The sequence below is a fragment of the Choloepus didactylus genome, chromosome 16 (assembly GCF_015220235.1).
Source record: "Choloepus didactylus isolate mChoDid1 chromosome 16, mChoDid1.pri, whole genome shotgun sequence".
Taxonomy (NCBI): domain Eukaryota; kingdom Metazoa; phylum Chordata; class Mammalia; order Pilosa; family Megalonychidae; genus Choloepus; species Choloepus didactylus.
This window is the reverse complement of record NC_051322.1, coordinates 78,853,905-78,876,247: the sequence shown is the minus strand read 5'-3', so window position 1 is coordinate 78,876,247 and position 22,343 is coordinate 78,853,905. Positions and strand designations below refer to the sequence as shown.

Below are 22,343 nucleotides of genomic sequence, written 5' to 3'. Positions count from 1 at the left end.
AGCCAAAATTCTTCCAATGACTTAAAAAGATCTTATGTGATCTAGTCCCTCATTACTTCTCTGCCTTTTCTCCTTCCCTTTCCTCCCTTGCTTACTCTAGCAACACAACCTTGGTGTACCTAGAATATGCCAAAGGGTTTTGTGTTAGCTCTTTATTTTGTCTGGAATGCTCTTCTCCAAGATATTTACAAAACTTGGCCCCTCATCTCACTCAGACTTTGATTATCTTATTGAATATTTCCTATTCCCCCTTTAACTACATTATTTTCTTCTGTAAGTCTAATCACCATACCAATCTACCTACCTATTAATCTATAACACATATTTATTTGTTAATTTATGTCTTCATGAAGGAAGTGATTTCTTTTGTTTCTTTGTTCACTACTTAAGCTTTGGTACTTAGAAAAGTACTTGGCACATGGTAGACAATATATATTTAATGAGTCAATGAATAAATGAATGGGCCAGTTTTAAGTAGATTAATTGTTATAAAGCATTAAAATAATAGTGAGATATCATAATCTTATAAAAAGTACATATATATAAGTTAACTATGTCAGAAAGCAGAATGAAGATTTTAAATCCAACACAGCTTGTGGCATTGGCAAAACAACTTTGTCATTTCTGTGCTCTTTTGATTCTCTGACTTTCCTCCTTTTACAAATCTCACTAAGAGACTGGGGGCTTCTGGCTCAGAATCTTCAGCAAGCAACCAAATTTATACCTGGAATTTAATAAGAATATTTTTGTTTCATTACACTTATGAAAAATGTTTTTGATTTTTAGCAAACAATAGTGGTTTTCCACTCCTACTCTTGACATAATTTTTAAAAAATATATTTATTTAATGAACAGAAAATTGACTTAAGGAGAAATATTGAGTAATCAAGAAGGTGGTGATATATAAATATGACAAAAATAATGAAAGTGATATAGGAATAAAATTCAACTTCTCTCCATCCAGGGATAGACCACATAAATAAATAAAATTTATTCTCAATAAATTTTAAAAGAACAAAATTATACAAAACACTTTTATGGATCATAATGGTATGAAGGTGGAAATCAGTAACAGCTGGAAAACTGGAAAATTCACAAACATATGGAGGTTAAACAACACATTCTTAAACAAGTCATGGGTCAAGGAAGAAATTACCACAGAAATAAGCAAATATCTCAAAGCAAATGAAAATGAGAATGCAATATAAAAACTTTTGGGGATACAGCAAAGGCAATGTTGAGAAGGAAATTTATTGCCCTAAATGCCTATATTAACAAAGAAGGGTGAGCAAATAGGCCAGAAAGCAACCCAGAACACCAGTTCCAGTGATGCATCAGCTGGACAAGGTCTGCTAAATCCACAGGGACCATGCACTTGGTGAAACCAGGAGTCTGCATTCTGAAATGAGTAAGTCAGCTGAATGCCTGGCAGCCATGCTATGGTGTGGGAAAACCATGGGTTGACATTTGGGGCAGACTACTTCTTTTTTTAAAAAACCCAAAGTGGCTGCAGATACAGCAGTGAGAACCACACAGTGAAGTGCAGCAGGAAGGGGCTGTGTGAATGTCTCAATATGTGGCATGGAATTTAGCCTTCCATGCACCCACTGCTAGTTGTCTCAGAGTGAGAAGGGCAGAGGGGGGCCAAAGGGGAAAAAACCATGCCCCTTGCATTCATCTTCCCAGCAGATGGGGAATGCTCCTGCCCAGAGCTGGAGCCTCAGCCCAGAGCAGCACCAAGGGACCCAGTGTGATGGGAAGTGTTTCTGGTAACACCATGCACATACCGCAATATCAATCATGGACAATAGCCTTTCATGCACCCACAGATATTTGTCCCAGAACTGGGAAAGTGGACCTGTGTGAAAAGGGGGAAATTAATGTGCCCCATTCAGCCATCTTTACAGCAGGCTGGGAATGTCCCTGCATGGCCTCATGGCTCAGGTCTTCCCTTGAGGAATGGTGCACACTTGTGATGTAGCACAGCCTTCCCTCTGCAAAGGACATAGAAGGGTTTGGCTGGGAAGAGAAACCCACCCAGAAAACCCAGGGACCCTGCACCAATAATGAGAACTTGTGGGTCAGCAGCAGAGACAATCTGTGGTGACACTGAAATGAAGGTTTAAACTCTTGCAGTAGTGTTAAATCTCCAGGAACACCTGGGAGGTTTGATTATTAAAGCTGCCCTACCTCCCTAACTGCTTAGACACATGCCCCACATTCAGGGTGGACAGCACCAACAACACACCAAACTTGGTGCACAAATTTGACCCCGCAAGAACCAGACCCCCACACACCACAAAGACAAAGTTGGGGAGAACTGACTCGAGGGCAATAAGTGACTGGCAGATGCCATTTGCTGGAAAGTTAGAGAGCATGTATGCCACCAAGCTGTAGATCTGACAAATCAGAGATTGGAGTCTGAATAATCTTTCACATCCTAAAAGAATCCTATCAAGTATGGCAAATGGCAAGAGCCCAGAAAACAACAGAAAATTTGAAAGCATATGAAAAAAACCAGATGATATGGATAATCCAGACCCAAACACCCAAATCAATAGATCAGAGGACACACAGTACTTGGAGCAATTAATCAAAGAACTAAAGACAGAACAATAGCATGGCACAGGTTATAAAGGACATGAAGAAAAGCATGGCACAGAATCTAAAGGACATGAAGACCCCAGAAGAGCATAAAGAAGAAATTGAAAGAGTAAATTAAAAAAAAAAAAGATGATCTTATGGAAATAAAAGAAACTGTTGACAAAATTAAAAAGATTCTGGATACTCATAGTACAAGACTAGAGGACAATAAACAATGACTCAGCAACCTCAAGAACTACAGAATGGAAAAGGAAAAAATAAAAGAAAGAATGGTGAAAAAAATTGAAATGGATCTCAGGGATATGGTAGATAAAATAAAACATCCAAATATAAGACTCATTGGTGTCCCAGAAGGGGAAGAGAAGGGTAAAGGTCTAGAAAGAGTATTCAAAGAAGTTATTGTGGAAAACTTCCCAAACCTACACAATAGAAATACACAAAGCACAAATGCCCAGCAAACTCCAAATAGAATAAATCCAAATAAACCCACTCCAAGACGTATTCTGATCAGGCTGTCAAATACTGAAGAGAAGGAGCAAGTTCTGAAAGCAACAAGAGAAAATCAATCCACCACATACAAAGGAAACAACATAAGACTAAGTAGTGACTACCCAGTAGTCACCATGGAGGTGAGAAGGCAGTGGCATGGCATTTTCAAAATTCTGAGGGAGAAAAATTTCCAACCAAGAATACTTTATCCAGCAAAACTCTCCTTCAAATTTGAGGGAGAGCTTAAATTTTTCACAGACAAACATATGCTGAGAGATTTTGCTAATAAAAGACCTGCCCCACTTCAGATACTAAAGGGAGACCTACTGACAGAAAAAACAAAGAAAGGAGAGAGAGAGATAGTGAAATTTAACAGACATATATAGAACATTACATCCCAAATCACCAGGATATACACTCTTCTCTAGTGATCACAAAACTTTCTCCAGAATAGACCATATGATGGGACATAAAACAAGACTCAATAAATTTAAAAAATTGAAATTATTCAAAGCACATTCTGTGACCACAGTGGAATACAAATAGAAGTCAATAATCATCAGAGATTTAGAAAAGTCATAACACATGGAGGTTAAAAATGAGGGGGAGATGAAAACATTCTCAGATAATCAAAAGTTGAGGGACTTCATCACTAGTAGATCAATCATATAAGAAATGCTAAAGGGATTTGTGTAGGGTGAAAGGAAGGGACACTAAACAATTGACTGAAACCACATGAAGAAAAAAAGATTTCCCATAAAGATCACATGGTAAATATAAATACCAATACTACTGTATTTTTGATTTGTAACTCCACTATTTACTTCCTACAGGATCTAAAATACATAAAGTGTAATGATAAATCAGTGTTTTGGACTCAGTGTAATATATATAATTTTTGACAAGAACTACATAAAGGTGGGGGAATGGAGGAGTATAGGAACATAGTTTATGTGTCCTGTTGAAGCTAAGTTAGTATTAAAGAAAACAAGATTGTTATAGACTTAAGATGTTAAATTTAAGCCCCATGGTAAACACAAAGAAAGTATCAGAGAATATGATCATAGAGATGAAAAGTAGAGTATGGATTATGAGAAGTGGGGGAAGAAGGGGTAAGGGGGAGTTAATAAGAAATGAGTGTAGCATTTCTGTTTGGGGTGAAGGGGAAATTTCTAGTGATGGATGTTGGGAAGGTGATGGCATTGCAACATTGTGAATGTGATTAATCCCACTAAATGGAATGCTTTGGAGAAGTTGGAATGGGAAGATTTATGCTATACAGATGTTTCCACAATTGAAAAAAAAGACAGTCTAAGTAGATAATGACAAATAAATGCCATAGATGATCCTGGATGAGATCTAAGAATAGAGGAGAAAAGGCTCAAAAGGACACAATTGGGACCTAAGAAAAAAATGAAATATAGAATGTAAGTTTTATATCACTGTTAAATCTCTTGGACTTCTTAACTACACTTAATGTGATTACATAAATGAATATTCTTGTTTATAGGAAATGTATATGTGAATTATATTATTTGTTCAAGGATTTGTGCAACTTGCTCTTATATGTTTAGAAGACAGAGCAATAGATGATGGATGATAGACAAGGAGGGAAGGAGGGAAAGAAAGAAATGGTTAAGTGACAAAATATTCAAGTTGGTAGATTGGAGTATCAGTGGAGGGGGTTGGGGTATGCTGGAGTTCTGTGTATGGGGTTTGTATTATTTTTGCAGCTGTTGCTGTGAGTTTGAATTTATTTCAAAATAAAAATTTAAAAAAGCAACATTCTCATTCCAAATTCCATATGTCTTTTCTTAGAAAGACAGAAAAAAGCCAGGTAATCTCTAACAATCCATCAACCACTTAACAAAATTTCTGCCTTAACACATTGACTAAATGATGGCCTGCATTTAGGAAAATGGGCTTTAAAAGTGGCATATTACAGCCCTCATCTACATTTTAAAGATATTAGTTTGTGACATTTTAAACTCTGCATAATTGGTTTGACAGGTAATATCATATATCATGTTTTGACTTTAGGCCAAACAAAACAAATGTACCACTAGTCTACAAACAAGAATGCCCATGAAGAGTGAAGGGGAAAGAGACTGAGGTGAAATGAAAGCAATCCATTGAAATCTAGAGACAAGATGAATCTGGGATCTTCCAGCCACAGGAAGCCAAGGAAGCTATAAAGAAAACCAGAGAAATGGAGGACAGTTGTTTAATGATCATGTTTTCCTTCTTAAAATGTCAAGCAAATTCAACTTCATAGGCAAGAGTAAGGGGCATTATAGTACCAGCCAAGCCACTCTACAGGCCAATTTAATGATTCTGGAATCTAGAAGGCACCATATACACAAAAATCCCTAGGATTCCACCCATAGGAATGGAGAAATGAGGCTCAATATGCCAGGAAATGCATTGCTTGAAATGAAATGAAAACAAAGACTAGCAGTAAAATCTATTATTTTGTAAATGAATACTTCTTTTGATTATGAAGTTAATTTAACCTTCTACCATTAGAAGGGGGAGAAGAATGAATTGAGCCTTATTTTATCCTTCATGGGACATGGAAAAGGGGAAAAACTCACAAATCACTTAATTAAAAATAATTTTAAGCCATATAAATTCCTATAATTATCTTCCACTTTGCTTTGATAATGAAGACTTGACCTTATAATAGTAGATTTTGGTTTGTATCACTCTCACTGTCTGCCTCTTTTTAAATGCTTCAGTGAGCTTATCATGTAATACACTTATTCAAAACAGTCTTGTCCTTGATTAGCAAGAGAACAATTCAATAGCACATATAGTAATTTCCATAGAAATTAATGTTTAATAACAACTAATATAATAAATCATCAACATCAAGTCAGCCAGATGCAAAGGTTACCTAAACAAATGAATTTGTCTTTCAAGTATGTCTACTTTAAGAACTAAAATTTTCTGTGTGGTCCCACAGAAGGAGTAATTGATGAGTTTGTTGTCTATTGTTTGTTCTTGAGGAGAAGGGATTAAGAAACCAGTGATAAGTTTCCTTATGGTTTATATTGATGTACTGTATCTATATTTTGAGAGCAATTAAACTACAGGAAATCACATAATAAATATACTCATTGGTTGGGTTCTTAGGTAGAAATCAATAGAAAACATATCTGGCAAAGAGAAGCAGATTATGGAGGGGATTAAAAAAAAAGTGAAACACCAAACTTTATAAAGGGGAAGCACAAGAGAAACCTGGGTAACCTAAGGAGCAGAGAAAATTGGATAATCATTTCAGGTCACCACTTCCAGGAAAAATCAGCTCCAACTTTTATTAATCCTTCCAAGAACAGCTTAAAACTCAATTTTCCAGGAGAGAAACAGGCTTGGGGTACATGCCCATCCCTTTTCTGGCTGAATTGGGGTACTTTGTTAACAAAAAATCCCACAAAGATTAAACACAATAAGGGTATCCAACAATGGGGAGAGCCAGTAATTGGGTATCTGGCTTGTAAATTACCAATATCCTTCAGTAAATTTATTTTCTGCTAAAATCAACCACAGCTTCTTTCCATTGCAGCTTCACACACTGACTAACCTGCTTTTACTCTAGTAAGTGTATTTTGTACCTGCCTACAAGGCAGCAGCTCTAACATAACTCTAAAATTCCAAGTTAAAAAAAAAAAACTAGGTTATTGATCTCAAGGAACAACTCATATAAATAAGAAAGGCAACTATGTTTTCAGGACAGTAAGAGTTATGTTAGATGCATATGGCCAATGTAATTTTTGATGAAGCAATCTGTGATAGTCTATAAGAAACAGGTCTTTTGGCAGAGAGATGTCATGAGACCCACCCCACAGGCTATTCTGATTGATCACTGCTGTAAAGCAATGATAACTGTGAATTGTTCATTGTGCCGGTTTGAATGTATTGTGTCCCCCAAATGCCATTATCTTTGTGGTCTTGTGTGGGGCAGATGCTTGGGTGCTGGTTGGATTTGCTTGGAGTGTGCCCCACCCAGCTGTCAGTGATAATTTTGATGAGATGTTCCCATGGAGGCATGGCCCCGCCCATTCCGGGTGGGCCTTGATCGGTGCAGCTATATAAATGAGCTGACTCAAAGAGGAAACAGAGTGCAGCTGGGAGTGATGTTTTGAAGAGGAGCAAGCTTGCTAGAGAGGAACATCCTGGGAGAAAGCCGTTTTGAGGCCGGAGCTTTGGAGCAGACGCCGGCTGCCTTCCCAGCTAACAGAGGTTTTCCGGACGCCATTGGCCATCCTCCGGTGAAGGTACCCGATTGCTGAGGTGTTACCTTGGACGCTTTGTGGCCTTAAGACTGTAACTGTGTAGTGAAATAAACCCCTGTTTTATGGAAGCCTTTCCATCTCTGGTGTTTTGCATTCTGCAAGATTAGCAAACTAGAACAGATTTTGGTACCAGAGAAGCGGGGTGCTTTTGCTGCTGACTTTGCAAATACCAAACATGTTGGAACGGCTTTTTAAATGGATAATGGGGAGTTTCTGGAAGAGTTGTGAGGAGCTTGATAGAAAAGGCCAAAACTGCTTTAAAGAGACTGTTTGTGGAAATATGGACTCTAAAGATACTTCTGACAAGGCCTTGAATAGAGATGATCAATGTGTTGTTGTAAACTGGAAGAAAGGTGATCCTTGTTTTAAAGTGGCAGAGAATTTGGCAAAATTGAGTCCTGGTGTCAGATGGAAGGAAGAATTTAAAAGTGACAACCTGGAATACTTAGCTGAGAAGATCTCCAGACTACCTGTGGAGGATATACCCTGGCTTCTCCTTGCAGCTTATAGTAAAATGCGAGCAGAGAGAGATAAACTTAGAACTGAACTCTTGGATTCAAAGAAACCAGAAGTTGATGGCTTGGAAAATTACAGGCTTCCAGGGAGTGGAATCCCAGAAGCTACAGCCCAACATGAGGATGTAACCAAACACAGAACCCAGCCCACATTTCAGTACAAGCCAGGATTGGAGATGGAATTATCCAGAAAGGATTTGTGGAAAGTCCTATTGTCTAATGGCTTTGACCCCTGTGTGCTTCATTTAAAGCCAACAGAATTTTTGCGAGATCTTTATAGACAGAGCCATTGCCCGTCTGGACTGAAGGAGACAGACAAGGAAAAAATTAAAGGAAAAATCTCTTCAAAGACAGAGCCATGGAGGTTGAGGTCTGGAGTCAGGAGGTCTCAGGCTGGGAGAGTGGAGCAGCCCACACGCTTGGAAAGGGTGAGTTTGCCCTGGAGGTCGAGGGCGGGCTTTCCACCTGCTTGCTCAGGAAATGTCCTGCCACCTCAGGTCCCAAAGAGGGTGGAGCACATTTCCAGGGAATTGCGGAGAGCCTGGCTGCCACCCCACTGTTCTGAAGGGGTTGAGAGTGTGCCCTGGAGATGGAAGGGAATCCGGGAGCTGCCCTGATGTTTGAGGAAGGTGGGGCCGAGAAGGTGGTCTCCACAATGTGTGGAAATGTTGGAGCACTCACCCAAGCATTTGGAGAGAAAAGGGCTGCCACAAAGTCCCTTAGAAAGGGTTAGGCTCCCGCTCTCTCAAGCCCCAAGGATGCAACATTGTTCTGTAAATGACTCTCAGACTTTGAAATCTAATGGAGTTTGTCCTGCAGGTTTTAGGAACTGTTTTGGTCCTGTTAACCCTGTTTTCCTTACTGTTTCTCATGGCAATGGAAATGTTTATCCTATGAATGTCTCTCCTTTGTATATTGGGAGCACATAACTTGTTCTAACTTCACAGATCCACAGCTAAAGAAAAATTATGCCTTAGGACTGACCATGCCTAAATTGATTTTGATGGGATTTTGTACTTGACTATAGTTACTGAGATGATGTAAGTTTCTGTGATATTGTGATGAAATGAATGTGTTTTGTATTTGGAAAGATAATGTCATTTTGGGGTCCAGGGGGTGGAATGTGCCGGTTTGAATGTATTGTGTCCCCCAAATGCCATTATCTTTGTGGTCTTGTGTGGGGCAGACTCTTGGGTGCTGGTTGGATTTGCTTGGAGTGTGCCCCACCCAGCTGTCAGTGATAATTTTGATGAGATGTTCCCATGGAGGCGTGGCCCCACCCATTCGGGGTGGGCCTTGATCGGTGCAGCTATATAAATGAGCTGACTCAAAGAGGAAACAGAGTGCAGCTGGGAGTGATGTTTTGAAGAGGAGCAAGCTTGCTAGAGAGGAACGTCCTGGGAGAAAGCCGTTTTGAGGCCAGAGCTTTGGAGCAGACGCCGGCTGCCTTCCCAGCTAACAGAGGTTTTCCGGACGCCATTGGCCATCCTCCGGTGAAGGTACCCAATTGCTGAGGTGTTTCCTTGGATGATTTGTGGCCTTAAGACTGTAACTGTGTAGCGAAATAAACCCCCATTTTATGAAAGCCTATCCATCTCTGGTGTTTTGCATTCTGCAGCATTAGCAAACTAGAATATTCATAGACCTAAGGTTGGCTACTTTCTTTTTTCAAGATAGTCTGGGTTTCTCACTCCTCCTAGTTATACTCACTCATTGCAGAAGAGAGGATAAATTTATTGTTAAAACACGGAAAAGGAAACAACTCACTTGAACATTAAATGACATCGAAGCCCGCCCTCTGCAAGCTCTCTGAGCTTTCTTGTCAGGTACCTGGGGACGGCAGGTGTCGGTCCTCCGCCTCGGGGAAGAGAAGCCGGGGCTAACCGTGGAGGTCGCAGCTGGTGGCGGGAGCAGCAGCTTGAGCCCCTGCCGTTTCTGGCAGTTTGCGCGTCTCCGGGTTTGAGCTGCAGGGGAACCACATGAGTTTTGCACCTTCTCCAACATTTAACCCTCACAACAACCCTGTGAGCTCTGCCTGCCCAGGCCTCTTACCTCCTCCAGAGGAGCAAAAGGAAATGACCAGGTTTCAGCTAAAGGAAGTTCTCTAAACAGAAGGGATAGAGAACAGAAGGAGGCTTCAGACTTCAGGAAGGAAGAAAGAACAGTGGAATGGGTAAAAACAGAGGAGGCAGTGACATTCAAGGATGTAGCCGTGGTCTTCACCAAGGAAGAACTGGGGCTGCTGGATGCTGCGCAGAGTAAATTGTACCAAGATGTGATGGTGGAGACCTTCAGGAACCTGCTCTCTGTGGAGCAGTTGAACCAAAAGAGCAGGAGGGAGAAGACACATGTCCTTTAAGACCTAGTCTTGGAAGTGACATACCATCGTTTCTGCCATAGTCTAATGATGTCACTGACTAATTCTGGTAAACTGTAGGAGGGGAATTTAAAAAGCACACAGGAATCAAAATGAAATAGAGACTCTTCAAGAAGTAGCATTAAGGTACCTTTTACATGAAGATCTTATCTGCTGGCAGAAGTGGGAACAATTTACAAGTATATTAGCCAGAAATCAAGATGCAATAATAAATCTTCAAGACAAGAGGTCTGAGATGCTAAAACAAGGTGATTCTCCCTGTCATATATGGGCAGGAGTATCTATTCAGAGTTCTGAAGATGAGAACTATGTAATGAAGTTTCAAGGGGAGAATTCCAGTAGGAATCAAAATAAAGAGTTCCCAAATGGGACCACCTGGAACTTTTTTAGGAAAATATATCTGAGACAGTCACAGAATTATCAAATGGATGTAAGAAATAAGCAGTGTAAACATGATCAGTGTGTTATGAAAAGAGACCCTCATCACCACGATGATCACAGAGTGTACGTAAGAGAGAAAGTGTTTAGCCATAATAATTGTGGAAAAGACTTGAAATCATCACAGCACAGTGTAATCCACTCAGGAGCGCAAACATCTGGTGAGAATGGAAAAGGAAAGAGCATTGACTCTAGTCTTGAAGTTCATCAGCAATTGCACTTAGGAGAGAAGCCTCATAAATGTATTGAGTGTGGAAAGGGCATCAATTATAGCTTAGTGCTTCCCATTCATCAGAGTGTTCCTATAGGAGAGAACTACTATAGGAAAGATGGGGGTGGTGAGGGCCTCAGTCAGAGTTCACATCTTCAAACTAATGAGAAAGTCATCACAGGAGAGAAACCTTACAAATGTCAGGTGTGTGCTAAAAGCTTCAATCAGAGCTCTTCTTGTTCTGCTTATGAACTCATTCACATAGGAGAGAAGCCATATAAGTGTGATAAGTATGGGAAGCACTTCAATCATAGCTTAGATCTTAACATTCAATATGTGAACAACATTGTAGAGAAATCCTATAAATGTGATGTGTATAATAAAAGTTTCAGTCAGACATCACACCTTCTCACCCATCAGATAGCCCACAATGAAGACAGAGCATACAAATAGGAAGAATGTGATTGGATACTTAATCGGAATTCTGGTCTTCATCAGAGAGTCCACACTGGAGAGAAATCATATCAATGTGATGTGTGTGGTAAGGTCTTCAGGAGGGCCTCACATCTTCTAGCCCATCAGAGAATACATACTGGAGAGAAACCATACAAATGTGGTGTGTGTGATAAGAACTTCAGTCATGATTGCAATCTTCAAGCCCATCAGAGAGTCCATACAGGAGAGAAACCATACAGATGTGAGACATGTGGTAAGGAGTTCAATCGGAATTCACATCTTCAGGGTCATTGGAGAGTCCACACAGGAGAGAAGCCATACAAATGTGAGACATGTGGTAAGGGCTTCAGATGGAGTAAAGATCTTCAAGCCCATCAGAGAGTCCACACAATAGAGAAACCATACAAATGTGCAACGTGTGGTAAGCACTTCACTTGGTTTTCCAGTCTTCGTGCTCATCAGAGAGTTCACACAGGAAAGAAGCCATACAAATGTGAAACATGTGGTAAAGTCTTCAGCTGTAGTTCAGATCTTCATGCCCATCAGAGAGTCCACACAGAAGAAAAACCATTCAAATGTGAGACATGTGGTAAGAACTGCAATCAGATTTCAAATCTTCATGCACATCGGAGAATTCACACAGGAGAGAAGCCATACAAATGTGAGACGTGTGGTAAGGCCTTCAGCTCCAGTTAATATCTTCAAGCCCATCAGGGAGTCCATACAGGAGAGAAACCTACAAATGTGAAGAGTGTGGGAAAAGCTTCATTTTGAATCCTTATGATCATGTTCATCAAAGGATCCACATGGGAGAGAAACCCTATAAATGTGGCATATTTGGTAAGAGCTTCATTCAGTCCTCACATCTTGAAGCACATCAGAGAGTCCATGCTGGAGTGAAACCATAAAAGTGTGTTTTTTTTGTGGTAATGGCTTTAGTCAGTGTTTGTTCAAGTTCATCAGATAGTGTGTTAATGTGTTAAAAAAGAATACACGTGATGATTTTGGAAAAGGTGATCTTCGGAACTTAGACTCCTCATTTTCACCAGAAGATCCTCACAGCTGAGAATATTTTTTTTTGAATGTCAAGAATGATCCTGGATGGGATCTAAGGATGGAGGACAGGAGGCTCAAAGGGACACAGTTGGAATATAAGAAAAAATAAAGGAAATATAGAATGTAAGCTTTGTATCAATGTTGAATTTCTTGAACTTCTTAGCTGCACCTAATGGGATTGTATAAAAGAATGTTCTTGTTCATGGGAATTGTACATATGAATTATAGTGTTTGTTCAAGGATGTGTCCAGCTTGCCATCATATGTTCAGAAGACAGAGCAATAGATGATGGATGATAGGGAGGGAGGGAGGGAAAGAAACAAAGGGCAGTGTGACAGTATGTTAAAGTGATGGAGAGGGGTAATGGGGGATGGGTGTCAGGGTATGCTGTGTATGGGGTTTGTATTGTTTTTGCAACTGTTCCTGTAACTTTGAATTTATTTCAAAATAAAATAAAAAAAATAGAGGATCCTCTGCTGAGTCTTGTGTGCACAAGCAGCTAAACACCACACCAACTCTTTCTGAATCTTTCCCTTTACTCCAATTAGGTATCCCTGAACAACTCTGTGCCTAATATACAGCAGGAAATCCCAAGTTAAGAAACCTCAGGGAAGAAATTTCACTGAGGCTCAAACATCTGGAGGAGACAGTGTCAGCTCAGGTTCCAAAGCAGCATAGAATTCTGGTGGGTGCTTGGAATGTGCATGCAGAAATTCCAGTGAACATCTCCTAACTCACAAAAGGCATCAGGTTGCTAAGCAACAAGGCTCTTTCCCATGCCTACCCTGTGGTCTGAAAACATAAAGGGATCCCCAAATGTGCAGGTGACGGTGGAGTTGTAGTGTTCTGTTCAGTTTGTTGTAGGATTATGAGGATAATTCTGCAGCCCTGAGGATCACCTGAAGCCCCAATGTTTGCTGAGGGTTTGACTCTCCCTGGAGGAAGCTACACAGGAATGTCCAAGAGCAAATTCCAATTGGGTGTGGGGTAAGGGAACTTTAATGAAGTACCCCTATCCAAACTTGGGCCTGCCTTTTTTTTCCCAATGCAACAGAAATAACCACTAGATCTAATCAGCTTAGCACCCTGTCTGCTCACTTAGCAGAGACTAACATGAGGCATGCCCATGTGCAGTCAATGAACCCACTTTAAGTCAGGGAAATTTGGACTAATTTGAGGTGTCTGCCCTGTCCATTGTTTATAGCTGACATGAGGATTGGCTCATGGCTGTCTTAGTGGTGGGATTTCTTGCTCTAATTATGATTGCCAGATCTCATTCTGGGTCTAAATGCTGAGTGACATCCAGGTGTTCCTCATATGAAGAGAACACATGTTACATGGAGAGACTGATACTTCTTGTGTAGAGTGGGTAGGAGGCATAATTGGGGATAGCTATGGGAACTCCCAGAGGGCAGGCATGATGATGTACACTGAATATAGTTTGTTCCTTGTTCCAGGAATTATCATTGCACTGAGAGTTATCCCTGTCCTGGGAGCCAAAATTCCCTGGCTCTGTCAGTTAGAATGATGTACATGTAACTGTGAATGCCCACCCCATGTCCCCCTTTTACATGGTGCTGGATTTGGGAGGGATTAACAAATGTGGCACATATTTTGTTTCAGACATGAAAGCAAGTTTATTAGGAAGGAAGGAGATTTCCCTGACCTCTCCATTCCCGAATTTGCTGAAGCCCAAGGAAGCAGGTTGAAGTGGCACTGTCTGTGACCATTCTTATCATATCCCTTGAAAACAGGTCACTGTAATCTCACCTTGATCTGACCACGTGCCTTCATGAGGAGGGAAACCAACACATGTGAACTGTCTTTCTTTAATTTCTTTTTTCATGGATTTAACATTGTTTCATATATCTTGTGTAATAATTTTTTCTGTAGCAATTTTAAATTTATGTTTAAAAAAATGCCAGTTTCTTTAAATATTCTTGTAGTATTTCACTTAAGAACAGAGGCATTCTCTTATGTATTCACAGGAACATTACCACAATCATTTAATAAACATGGTTGTAGTAAAAATATCTCATCTACGGGCCTGGTCCACACCTCAATTACCCAATCGTGTCCTATGGACCAAGCAAAATGTTAGTAGTAATAATAATGATAGAAATGTGGAAAGATAAAAAACAAAGATGGAGTCCAGTCTCATATCAAATGGGGCTTTTCTTTTATATGTATACTTATTCTTTTTCATCTGAATATGTCTCACTTATTTCCTTCATCTGGACATATTAGAAAATTGCTGAAACATCCTTTTAAGGATATATATCAAATTTTGTTTATTTAAGGGTTTTTCCTGATGAAATTGAGTTTACAAATTTCAAATTTTATTGGCAGAAAATTATTGTGACTTCATGGTGATTATTTTTAAATGAGAAGTATATTTTTTGTTTCTTTCATTGTATTGAATTCATTTTAACATTATCTATAAGCTACAACAACACACAGGTATCAAAAATCATTTTATAGTAAAGAAAAGGAAAGTTTCAGCAAAGCAAGTAACCTGAAATAACTTCTTTACTCCCTGCATTGCACAAGTTTGCATTAATGAGTTATTGGCAAGGCATTTGATTAAAGATTTCAAATATTATAAACAGTACTCTTCATAGAGTCCATGTATCTTCCTTGGGGTATTGTTTATTGCTGCACAGTCCTTGGTTTCCTTTTCCCCCCTCTTGTCATCTAGTTCCAGTTACACAACTTCACATCCCTCATATCCACTTTCAAATAGAGGCTCCTCTGCTGAGCCTTGTGTGCACATCAGCTACACAACATATTGGGTGTTTCTGAATCTTTCCTATTACTCCAAATAGGAATTCCTGTACCCTGGTGGGCCTAATATAAAGAGGAAATCCCAAGTTAATAAACCTCAGGGAATAAATATCACTGGGGCTTGAACCTGTGGAGTAGACAGTGTCAACCCAAGTTTCAATGTGGCACAGAATTCTGGTGGGTGCTTAGAATGTGCATATGCAAATGATGCTGACCATCTCCTACCTCACAATAAGCATCAGGCTGCTAAGCAACAGGTGTCTATCCCAATGGCTGCCCTGTGTTCCAAAAATATAATCAGATCCCAAATAGTGCAGGTGATGGTGGAGGTGTTGTGGCCTGTGTGGTTTACTGTAGGTATATGAGGATGATTCTGCATCCTGAGGATCACCTGCAGAACTGATGGATGGTGTTTTACCTTCCCTGGAGGAAGCTATAATGGAATGTCCAAGGGCAAATTCCAATTGGGTGTGTGGTAGGGGGAACTGTGATGAATTGCCCCTGTCCAAGCTTGGGCCTCTCTTTGTTTTCCAATGGCACAGTAATAACCACTGGAACTAAGACTAGCAGCTTAGCATCCCATGTTGTCATTTAGCATAGGCTACTATGAGTCATGCCCATGTGCAGTCTATGAACCCACTTTACATCAGGGAAATTTGGAAAATTTGAAGTGTCTGCACTGTCCACTGTTTATAGCTGACATGAGGATTGGCTTATGGCTGTCTTAGTTGTGGGATTTCTTGTTCTATTTATGCTTGCCCAAAATCTCATCTGGGCCTAAATGCTGACTGCCTGTCAAGGTGGTCTTGTGATGAAAGGAACACATGATTCATGGAGAGGATATATTTTGTGTTGAGTGGTTTGGACCTATAATTGGGGATAGGTTTGGAGACACCCTGAGGACAGATATGATGCTGTACACTGAATATTTTTTATTCCTTGGTCCAGGAAATATCATTGCACTGAGGATATCGCTGTCTGGGGAGACAACATACCCTGGCTCTGTCAGTTAAAATGATACACATGTAACTGAATGCCCACCTCCAGTCACCCTTTTACATGGTGCTGGGCTTGGGAGTGATTAAAAACAAATTGGGCATATATTTCTTTCCAGGCCTGAAGGAAGTTTATTAGTAATGGAAGACTTCTCTGACCTCTTCATTCCCAAATTTGCTGAAGTTCAGGGAGTAGACCCAAGTGGCACTTATGGTGACCAGTCTTCTTACATCCTATGAAAGCAGGCCAGTCAATCTCACCCTGATCTGACCCTGTGCCTTCATGAGGAGGGAAACCATCACATGTGAACAGTCTTTGTTTAATTTTTTTCACTGATTTACCACTGTTTCATATTCCTTGTATAATAGGGTTTTCTTTAACAATTTTAAATTTATGTTTAAAAAATTGTCAGTTTCTTTAATTATTCCTGTAGTAGTTCACTTAAGAACAGAGGCATTCTCTTATGTATTCTCAGTAACATTACAACAATCATTAAATTAGCCAGGTCGTAGTACAAAGATCTCACCTAGGGGCTTTGCCCCAAGTCAACAATTACCCAGTCATGCGCTTTGACCAAGTTATACAGGAATGCCCAAGGGCAAATTCCAATTGGGTTTGTGGTATGGTGGACTTTAACGAAGTGCCCTATCCAAGCTTGGGCTGCCTTTTTTTCCCAATGACACAGAAATAACCACTGGATCTAAGAAAAGAAGTTTAGATTCCTGTGTACTCACTTTGCAGAGCCTCCCATGAGACATGCCCATGTGCATTCAATGAACCCTATTTAAATCATGCAAACTTGGACAACTTTGAAGTGTCTTCCATGTCCACTGTTTATAGCTGACATGAGGATAGGCTTATGGCTGTCTTAGTGGTGGGACATTTGCTCTATTTATGCTTGGGAGAATGTTAATTCTGGGCCTTAATGTTGATTGACAGTCAAGGTGGTCTTGTGATGAAGAGAACACATGATTCATGGAGGGGCTGATATTTTTGTGTTGAGTGGGTTGGAGGCATGATTGGGGACAGGGATGGAGAATACCAGAGGGCATGCATGATGGGGTACATTGAATATTGTTTGTTGTTTGGTCCAGGAATTATCATTGCACTGAGTGATATCCCTGTCCTGGGAGCCAACATTCCCTAGCTCTGTCACTTAGAATGATACACATGTAACTGTGAATGAACATCCCAATTCCCTCTTTTACATTGTGCAAGAGTTTGGAGGGATTAACCACAAAAGTGGCACATATTTTGTTCCAGATCACAAAACAAGTTTATTATCAATGGAAGAAGAATTCTTCAAACTCTCCATTACTAAATTTGCTGAAGACCAAGGGACTAGGCCCAAGTGGCACTGACTGTGACCATTCTTCTCATATCCTATGAAAGCAGGTCAGTGTAATCCCAATCTGATTTTACCATATGCCTTCATGAGGTGGGAAACCAACACATGTGAACCCTCTTTATAATATTTCTTTTTTCACTGATTTGCATATTTTCATTTTCCCTGTATAATGTTTTCTTTAAGAATTTTAAGTTTATGTGTAAAAAATGTAAGTTTCTTTAATTATTCCTTTACTATTTCACTTAAGAACAGAGACATTCTCTTATATATTCACATGAACATTACCACAATCAAAATTAACCTGGTTGTAGTAAAAATATCTCATCTAGGGGTCTGACCCCACCTGAATAATTACCCAATCATGTAGTACTGACCAAGCAAAATCTTGATAGTAACAATAATGATAGAAATGTAGAAAGGCACAAAACAAAAATAGTGTCCTATCTCATATTAAGCATCACATTTCTTTTACAGGTATATTTATTCTCTTTCATCTGAATAAATCTCAATAATTTCCTTCATCTTGACATTAGAAAACTGCTGAAATATTCTTTTAAAGAATATACCTCAAATTCTGTTTCTTTTAGTGGTTTTTCCTGATGAAATTGAGTTTCTGAACTTAAGTTTTATTGGCAGAAATTTATTGCGCTCTCGTGATTATTTTTAAATGAGAAGTTAAATTTTTATTTCTTTCATTGTACTGAATTCATTTTAAAGATTCTCTATAAGGTACAACAACACACAAGTATCACATATCACCACTTTATAATAAAGCAAAGCAAAGTTTCAGCAAAGCAAGTAACCTGAAATAACTTCTTTGCTACACATGTTGCACAAGTTCACATTAATGGGTTAAATTCAAGGCATTTCATTAAAGATTTCTAATATTATAAACAGTACTCTTCATACTGTCCATGTATCTTCCTTTGGGTATTGTTTTTTGCTGCACAGTCCTAGGTTTCCTTTTTTCCCCTCTTGTCATCTAGTTCCAGTTACAAGACTTCTCATCCTTCATATCCAGTTTCAAATAGAGGCTTCTCTACAGAGCCTTTTGTGCACAAGCAGCTACACACCACATCAAGTGTTTCTGAATCTTTCCCATTATTCCAAATAGGAATCCCTGTATCTCAGTGTGCCTAATATACAGTAGGAAATCCCAATTTAATAAACCTCAGAGAAGAAATCTCACTGGGCCTCAAAACTGTAGAGGAGAAAGTGTCAGCCTAGGTTCCAAAGCAGCACTGAATTTTGGTGAGTGTTGGAATGCACATTTGCAAATTACTCTGACCTTCTCCTACCTCACAATAGGCATCAGGATGCTAAGCAACAGGGCTCTTTACCAATGGCTACCCTGTGGTCTGAAAATATAATGGGATCCCCAAGTGTGCAGTGATTGTGGCAGTGTTGTGAACTGTGCAGTTTGTTGTAGGTATATAAGGATGATTCTGCAACCCCAAGTATCACCTGCAGCCCCGATGGATGGTGAGGGTTTGACTGTCCCTGGAGGAAGCTCTACAGGAATGCCCAAGGGCAAATTCCAATTGGGTGTGCGGGACTGGGGACTTTACTGAAGTGCCCCTGGCCAAGCATCTGCCTGCCTTTTTTTCCACTGGATCAGAAATACCTGATGGATCTAAGACAAGCAGCTTAACATCCCATTTGCTCACTTAGCAGAGTCAAACATGAGGCATGCCCATGTGCAGTGATTGAACCCACTGTAAGTCAGGCAAATTTGGACAACGTTGAAGTGTCTGACCTGTTCACTGTTTACAGCTGAAATGAGGATTGGCTCATGGCTGCCTTAGTGTTGGGATTTCTTGCTGTATTTATGCTTGCCAAAAATCTCTTTGTGGGCCTAATTGCTGAGTGATAATCAGCATTATCCTGTGATGAAGGGAAAACAAGATATGTGGAGTGGCTGGTATTTTTTGTGTTGACTGGGTTGGAGGCATGATTGTGGACAGGTATGGACATTCCCAGAGGGCAGGCATGATGGTGTACACTGAATACTGTTTGTTTCTTGGTCCAGGAATTATCATTGCACTGAGTGATATCCCTGTCTTTGGAGTCAACATACCCTGGTTCTGTCAGATAGAATGATGCACATGTAATTAAGAATGCCCACCCCAAGTCCCTCTTTTATGTGGTGCTGGATTGGGTGGGATCAACCACAAATGTGGCACATATTTTTTCCCAATATGAAGGAAGTTTATTAACAATGGAAGAAGAATTCCCCTACCACTCCATTCCCAAATTTGCTGAATCCCATGGGTGTAGGACCAAGTGGCACTGACTATGACCATTCATTTCATATCCCATGAAAGCAGGTCAGCGCAATCTCACCCTGATCTGACCCTGTACCTTCATGAAGACAGAAACCAACACATCTGAACTGTCTTTATATAATTTTTTCACTGATTTAACATTGTTTCATGTTCCCTGTATAAGGTTTTCTTTAACAATTTTAAATTTATGTTTAAAAATCAGTTTCTTTAATTATTACTGTAGTATTTCACTTAAGAACAGAAGCATTCTTTCTCAGCAACAATACCACAATCATTAAATTAATATGGTTGTAGTAATAAGTTCTAATCTAGGGACCTGGTTCCCAACTCATCAATTATCCAATCATGTACTATGGACCAAGCAAAATGCTAATAGTAATCATAATGATCAAAATGTAGAAATGCACAAAAATATAGTGTCCAGTCTCATATCAATAGTGGCATTTCTTTTACAGGTATACTTATTCTCTTTCATCTGAATATATCTCAATTATTTTCTTCATACGGACATATCAGAAAACTGCTTAACCATCCTTTTAGTGAATATTCCTCAAATTATGTTTCTTTTCAGAGGTTCTTCCTGATGAAATTGAGTTTATGAATTTTAGGCTTATTGGCAGAAAATTATGATGCCCTCATGGTGATTATTTTTAAATGAAAAAGTTCAATTCTTGTTTCTTTCATTTTATTGAATTCATTTTAAACATTATCTATAAGCTACAAGAACACACAGTATCAAAAATCACCACTTTATAATAAAACAAAGCAAAGTTTTGGGAAAGCAAGTAACATGAAATAACTTCTTTGCTTCCTGCATTGCACAAGTTTGCTTTAATAGGTTATCTTCAAGGCATTTGATTAATGATTTCCAATATTATAAACATTAACCTTCATACAGTCCATGTATCATCCTTGGTGGTTGTTTATTGCTGCACAGTCCTAGGATTTCTTTTCCCCCCCTTGTCATCTAGTTCAAGTTACACAATTTCACATTGCCCATATCCACATTTAAATAAAGGCTTCTCAGATGAGCCTTGTGTATATAAGCAGCTACAAACCACACCAACAGTTTCTGAATCTTTCCAATTACCCCAAATAGGAATCCCTTTACCCTGTTTTGCATAATATACAGCAGGAAATCCCAAGTTAAGAAAACTCATTTAAAAAATTATCACTGGTGCTCAAACCTATGGAAAAGGCAGTCAGCCCAGGTTACAAACTGGGATAGAATTCTGGTGGGTGCTTTGAATGTGCATATCCAAATTAGGCTGACCCTCTCCTACCTCACAGTAGGCATCAGGTAGCTAAGCAACAGGGCTCTATCCCTGTGGCTGCCTTGAGGTCTGAAAATATAATAAGATACTCAAGTGTGCAGGTGATGGTGGAGGTGTTGTGGCTTGTGCAGATTGTTGTAGGCATATGAGGATTATTCTGCATTCCTGAGGATCACCTGCAGCCCCGATGGATGCTGAGGGTTTGACTCTCCATGGAGGAAGCTATACAGGAATGACCAAGGGCAAATTACAATTGGGTGTGCAGTAGGGGGAATTTAATGAAATGCCTTTTTTTCCAATGGTACAGATATAATGATGGATCTAAGACAAGCAGCTTAGCATCCCATGTACTCACTTAGCTGAGCCTACCATAAGGCATGCCCTTGTGCAGTCAATGAACCCACCTTAAGTCAGGGAAATTTGGAAAGCTTTGAAGAGTCTGCCCTCTCCACTATTCATAGATGACATGAGGATTGAATCATGGCTGTCTTACTGGTGGGATTTCTTGGTCTATTTGAGTTTCTCAGATATCTAATTCTGGGCCTAAATGCTGAGTGACAGTCAAGGTGGTCCTGTGATGAAGAGAACACATGATACATGGAAAGGTTGATAAATTTTGTGTTGAGTGGGTTGGAGACATGATTGGGGACAGAGATTGAGAGTCTCAGAGGGCAGGCAGGATGGCATCCACTGTATATTGTTTGTTCCTTGTTCCAGGAAAGATCATTGTACTGAGGGATATCCCTGTCTGGGAGCCAATATAACCTGACACTGTCAGTTAAAATGATATACATGTAACTCTGACTGCCCACCCCACATCACCCATTTACACCATGCTGGGCTTGGGAGACATTAACTACAAATATGGCATGTATTTTTTTCCAGATCTGAAGGAAGTTTATTAGCAATGGAAGAAGACTTCCCTGACCTCTCCATTCCCAAATTTGCTGAAGCACAGGGTAACAAGCTCAAGTTGCACTGACTGTGACCATTAATCACATATCCCATGAAAGCTGGTCAGTGCAACCTCACCCTGATCTGACCCTGTGCCTTCATGAGGAGGGAAATGAACACCAGTAAACTGTCTTTATTTATTTTTTTCACCAATTTATCATTGTTTCATATTCCTTGTATAATAAGGTTTTCTTTAACAATTTAAAATTTATGTTTAAAAAATCTCAGTTTCTTTATTTATTCCTGTAGTATTTCAATTAA

At 39.7% G+C, this 22,343-nt stretch overlaps 1 pseudogene; it reads left to right on the top strand.

The window, feature by feature from the left end:
* LOC119511370 overlaps positions 1-12,999 on the top strand; it is a 32,451-nt pseudogene extending 19,452 nt beyond the window's left edge.
* The last annotated feature ends 9,344 nt before the right edge of the window (positions 13,000-22,343 follow it).